At 39.8% G+C, this 6561-nt stretch overlaps 1 long non-coding RNA gene across 1 annotated transcript; it reads right to left on the reverse strand.

Annotated features, from left to right (window-relative positions):
* Nucleotides 1–393: 393 nt before the first annotated feature.
* Nucleotides 394–1482, reverse strand: LOC127127881 (uncharacterized). Its single transcript, XR_007805497.1, has 2 exons — nt 1046–1482; nt 394–928 (listed from the first exon to the last, which is right to left on the reverse strand). It is a non-coding gene; the product is annotated as an uncharacterized LOC127127881 (long non-coding RNA).
* Between the last annotated feature and the right edge of the window lie 5079 nt (nt 1483–6561).

The following is a 6561-nucleotide window of genomic DNA, read 5'->3' on the forward strand; positions in this document are numbered from 1 at the left end:
ATAAACCAGTTTTATCAAAGTGATTTTAAAAACCAAACTGATCCATATATTTGGTTCAATTTGGTTTGGATTTTGAACCATGGACACTTTGAAAGCGCCTCACACTTATCAAAGTGAAATGAAAGAAAATTGGAACCAACGCCGCATTTGCTCATGCTAACAGAATCATTATCAACTTATTCCCAATGCAAAAATAAGTTAACTATCACTCCAAAAGGATACAGCAGGGCATTTCAAAAAGGGGAGGGATGTTTTTCAGTTGTAACACATTTAATTGCTCATTTCAAATTTCTAACTTTTCCTTTAATCACATCCCAACAAATTGTTTTCAAATTCTAACAGGATTCTAACAGAACACCACCTAACACTTTCATAATTACTATAGGAATAGAATTTCAGAATTTCAGAATTTCATTCCCGAAACAGAACGACTAAGCAGGCATAGCAGTCATTAACATAAACTGATAACTAACCCCAAACAAAATACAAGCTAACTTTAACAGTTAACCAAATAATTATTGAAAATTTAATAGATAAGCAATCCAAATTCACTCCAAAACTGAATTTAACTTAATTCCAAGGTAATTTGAAGTGAATTTTGATTGCAATTTAAGTGGCATTTCTAACTAACTTATAATTAAATCCGAATTTCACTATCATTCTAAACCTCTATAAAAGGATTCTGCACTTACAAGGTGGAGAGAGTTTTTTCATTTTTCTGCATTTTGATCCATCATCTTCTTCAACCTGGGGACTTCATTTTTCACTCCCGGACTCTACATTCTTCTCTAAGAATTTCTTCTTCGTTATTCTGCCCAGAAGCTCCAGCTTCAGGATTCTGCACGAGCTTCCTCTTGGTTCTGCACTAAGAGATCTGTCTTCATTCTCCAACCCGAGCTTTCTTCCTTCTGCAACGTGAACCTTCAACCTGCAACATTTCAACCGCAACGCGACGGCAGCGTCAGCTTAGAGCGCAGAGAAGAGGAGAACGAATTCTCAGAAAGAGAGAAGCTTGAAGAACTGGAACAGATCGAGAAGTTCGTACCTTTGAAGTCGGTATTGATTCACGGAGTTACGGCGTTCCCGGCGCGGATCGATTCAAGAAGCGATTACCATCCGCATCGATTGGCAAACGTGAAATCAAGGATCTCGATTGTCTTCCGGTAAGTATCGATAAGCACTTTTGCTTTTTTTCAATTTCTCCGTTTTTCTCGCTTCGACCTGTATCAAACGCGAGGATGATAAAGATGTGAAGTCGATTGGCGACGTACGCGGTGTTCCTCCGACGCCAACGCGATGATGTCGATATTTCCAAACGCGATACCATTGTGATGGCTGCTTGGAGCTTTTTTGTTTAAGCGCTTTTGTATTGATACATAAGCGTGTTTCCTTGCCGTTTATCCTCTTCACAGTTTCGCGTCCTAGCTGCAGGAAAGGATATGACTCGGTTTCCTTGTGCACCTTCCATTATGGGTGATTGGGCTTAGGGCCCAAACAGATCACATTTTGTCCATAACCCCCTTTCTAGCGCCTGCGAGCCCAATTATGTTTTCTTTTTCTTTTGATAATGAGAATTAGGACTTAGGATTAAGATAAGTTGTGGTAAATTATTAGAATTCTGTTGGATTAATTAAAGTATCCTTTTAGAACTCTAGAATTGATTAGGGAATTTAGGTTAATTGGAAATTAACTAGGATATTTGGATTAGAGATATAATTAGATTAATTAGGGTTTTTAGAATTCATTTAGAATATTTTTCTAATTAGATTAATGATAGTTAGATTTCGATAGAATATAATAAGATAATTTGGATCGATTAGTTTTCAGAATTAAATATCGATTTTAGGTCCCATTTTCCTAACTAATCCATTTTTAGCATATGACCATTTTGCCATTAAGGCTTGAAATCCTGATTTCAATACATGCTCCCTTAGGATAGCTTGATTAGTTTCTAACCATTAGATTAGGTCTAATTTTAATTTGCTTTAAACCCCATGATTTAAATTGATCAAAAGTAATTTTTGATTAATTAAATCCTTTGAACTTGTATAATCCCACAGTCTAATTTGATCGACCAAAAGACCCTTGGTCACTTAATAAGATTTTTTCTCTAAGATGTGGAGCTCGAAGCCTCAAGTCAAGATCTTCAATTAAGGCATCCTCAGTCACATCAAGTAGCGGATTATACAAGATAAATCAAAGGTCAACACTTGGTAAAAATGATTCAAATTATGCGCAACGAGCCTTAAGCAATAGGGAATGATGAGACAGAGTTTCTCTTATCCTTGTCTAGAGCGACTTTGCGTATGGGGCGGAGGCCCCAAATATTCAAAGTGTTCTCCCTTATTCATAAATTTTAATATAATACGAATCGAATAAACTACCAAGTCTTCTTCATACAAAAACAACATCAATACAAGGACCAACAACGAAGATTCTTCACTAGCAACTTGTCAGTTAAGAGAAGTATCATGTGTTATGAGCCTTAAGTAATAGGGAATGATGAGACGGAGTTTCTCCTATCCTTGTCTAGAGCGACTTTGCGTATGGGGTGGAGGCCCCAAATATTCAAAGCGTTCGCCCATATTCATAGACTTTAGTGTGATTCCCATCAATCGACTGTCAAGTCCTTTATCAACTCCATTCTAATCTTTCCATTCAATATTCAATCATTCTTTTTCCTCCAATCATCCTTGCTTTCATCCCTAGTGGGCTGAACTACGAAAGCTCTGATTTCCTTATTGCACTATAAGGATACGTAGGTAGGAGAATCCAAATTCTTCGCGAGCTACCTCATTTATCAATCTGTCTTATTTTATCGATCAATCATTCTACACTCCATTAGTGAAACATCGTTGCACGTCAATCATTTCTTCCTCAGTGGATCATTAATCATACCCCCTTTGACATTCAAATATCCCTTGGATCAATTCCCTTGTAATCAAGTCTTTGAATCATAATCAACCAACTCAATCATTATTTGCCTCGTCAGTCCCCTTGTGCTTTGGCGAACCCCTATCTATTGTGAGACTCATCAATCCTCTTGTGCTTAGGACCACTCCTTGATCTTTGTTTACCTTATCAGTCCTCTTGTGCTTTAGAAAACCCTTCAATCATTGTTCGTCTTATAAGACCTCTCGTGCTTAGACGAAGCTCTCTTGACTTATAAATCCTCTCATGTGTAGGCAAATCATTTCATAATCATTATTCGTCTTATAAGACCTCTTGTGCTTAGACGAAGCTCTTGCCTTGTAAATCCTCTGGTGTGTAGGTCAATCCGTTCATAATCATTGTTCGTCTTATAAGACCTCTCGTGCTTAGACCAATCATTTTTCTTGTAAATCCTCTCGTGTGTAGGCCAATCAGTTCATAATCATTGTTCGTCTTATAAGATCTCTTGTGCTTAGACGAATCATTTGCCTTGTAAATCCTCTCGTGTGTAGGCCAATCATTTCTCAATCATTGTTCGTCTTAGACGAAGCTCTTGCCTTATAAATCCTCTCGCGTATAAACCAATCATATCTCAATTGTCCTTGTGGTTGATTACCATCATCAGTTAGTACCACGTTCTTGCTTGTTAAGCAATCCGCCTTCATGCAATCCAATCAATCTCGCACCCTTTGTTTTTAGCCATAGTAGGTTGGACTACGATTGTTCTGATTTTCTCATTGCACGATGAGAATACGTAGGCACGAGGGTTTGAATCCTCCGCGAGCATACTTATTTATTATTCCTGCCTTAGGGCATTCCTTCCATTCATCTCCATGAAACATTAATCACAACCTACATTCATATACTACCTTCCTTCACTTCATGTGATATACTCTATCCTTTGAGCCAAATATAATATACCTTTGAGATCCATCTTGCATCTCTTTGTGAACCAAGAGTCGATTTGTTTGTCTTATAAGTCCTCTCGTTGCTTAGACGAACATATCCTTACTTACTTTGCATCCATATACATGCAATCCTTCTTTTCGGTTGTTCCAATACAGTGATACAATGTTGTAGGCCCTCACATGTTGGTTCGTACCAGTTTACTCTTGGGTTCATGTGTTCACCCTTGTTGGAGTTTAAACCATATTACTCTTTGATTCAGACCATACTTTGATCACAATTCTTTTCATCTCCCACCACTAGTTCTCTGAACTATGGAGCTCTAAATTCCTTATTGCACTATGAGGATACGTAGGCATGAGGGCCCTAATCCTCACAGAGCACTTTATCTATTCTCTTTCCTTTATCCCATTCTTTTGCGAGTAATCTTTAGTTATAACACTTATTCGAGCGAGAACAATCAAAATGGTTCCTATGGACTACCATGGATGTTTGGGGTGCTAATATCTTCCCCTTGCATAACCGACCTCCTTACCCAACATATCTCTTTCCCCTGAGTTTTATCGATGTTTTCCCTTTCCTTATGGAATAAATAAAGTTCGATGGAGACTCTGTTTGTTCGAGCGTGCGACACGCTCGGGTATATTTATGCTAGCTTCACCAGTCATTGGGTAATAGACTCTTAGGGGACCAAAATATCTATATAGGTAATAACTAGAGAGAAACGGTCAAACAAAGACTCAAACCAATGAGGATATAACTCAAGGGGAATGCTTCCATCCAGATAATTATCTGGGGAGGAAACTGAAATAATAATCATCCACGAGGAAATAACTCAGTGGGGAAATGAGAAAGATTGAACTTTTTCTGCTTAAAGAGTCTGACACTCTACAATTGAAGGAGGACAAACACACCAAATCTACACTGGTAAATAATATTACTGAAGCAGGGGATCAAAATAATGAAATCAAATTCAATAAAATGCATGATGAAATATTTGATGATGTGTTTTATGCATGAATGTGCATGTATATGATTGATGATTATGCTGACAAAACAACATAAAGGACACAAATATCAAAGATTTGAATTATTGCTGCAACACTCGGCTAATCTCAACAAGATGGAAACACCAACTGGAGAAAATGCTAGGGATGAAAATAAATCACCTAGCTCTGCACAAATCAACTATGGTTGGGAAATCATGGAGAACATTGGCGCATCCGCGAAAAACCGACCGACGGGACTCAAATAAAAACACAACACAGAGCCGCCACTGCGCGTTATTTATCCCAAAATAGGGAAAGGAAACGCTCAGAGAAACCTGGAAAGGAAATGGTCTCGCGACCAAAGAGAAAGGGTAAGGGAGTCGGTTACGCAAGGGGAAGGTATTAGCACCCCTCACGTCCGTCGTACTCGACGGGATCCACGTTCTAAAATAAAGAATAGGTTGCTAAAACATCACACACACACATGGGGAACGCAGGTGGGGTTAAGAGAAGGGAGCTCGATAGGACATCGCATCCTATGCCTACATATCTCGTCTGGAACGAGAATCAGAGCCACTGTAGTTCGGGTTACGCACGCCAAACAACACAAAACACACAAACAGATGGCAAACATGGAGCCCGACAACCACTCAATGGAATTACGTCAGCATCCGAACCAAAACACGCACAAAACGGCAAACGTGGAGCCCGACCGCCAATCACTGGACTTACGTCGGCATCCGAACCAAACACACAATCAGATAACAAGTAAACACACACAAAAAAGAAAAAAAGTTTGCCCGGAGTGGTCTCGCACGACCACCTGCCTACATACCTCGTCTGGAACAAGGATCAGGGCGATGTAGTTCCCCCTCAAGGGAAAGAAAATCTAGCCAGAAACCAAGGGAAGACACACTACCAGGGAGCTGGACTCGAGCCTAGTGTTGTCATGCATCATTACCCTACGTTGAGGTTTCTACCTACTTGCCCAACTGCAAGCTAATCCTATCCAGGAAAGAAGCAAGCATACAAGCATACAGATCAAAACAGAGCAAACACAAGCATTTCAAGCCAATATTCACATAGCACACACTATAACCAATCAAGTGAGGCTCACACAATGGGTTTGACTGCCGAAGCAAGTCATCTGTACATGGGTATTATTCGCTCTTAACCTTGCCATTACGAGGCTAAGGTGAAGCAGATGAAAAGGTGAAGTGAGGATGAGACCTCACAGCTCTTATCCCTGACCAGGGAGAGCTTTTAGACAAAGGAGCGTGGGTCCAGAATGGAGGGACCCTTCTACGCTCAAAGACTCTGACTCGATTGTGCAACAACACGAGATCTTGGGTTTGTGTCCCAATGCATCAACACACAGCCGTGTGAGCAGAGGGACGACTCACAGAGTAGTGGGGGATAGATTGCATATCCCTTGGCTTCCACCAATTGCCTCATAGAGGACTTCACCTGCTTAGGCACAATATTAAACAATCACAAACATCGCCTCTTAAGGAGGACTTCAGACAGTTTGCCCGGCCAAATAACAGGCCGGGTCTCCAGACTACATGAAGAATAGAAGTCCTACCTCAAGTGGTTTAAAAACCAAGCAGCAGCAAGCAAGTTCTTAAAGAACTGTAAGCAACTAAATGTACCTGAAATCAATCAAGTATCATCAGTACTCAGACAGACAAACAATAAACAGCAAATGTTAATCAGTCAGACTATACAAACAACA

Source organism: Lathyrus oleraceus, chromosome 3 (assembly GCF_024323335.1).
Source record: "Lathyrus oleraceus cultivar Zhongwan6 chromosome 3, CAAS_Psat_ZW6_1.0, whole genome shotgun sequence".
In the NCBI taxonomy this organism is placed as follows: Eukaryota; Viridiplantae; Streptophyta; class Magnoliopsida; order Fabales; family Fabaceae; genus Lathyrus; species Lathyrus oleraceus.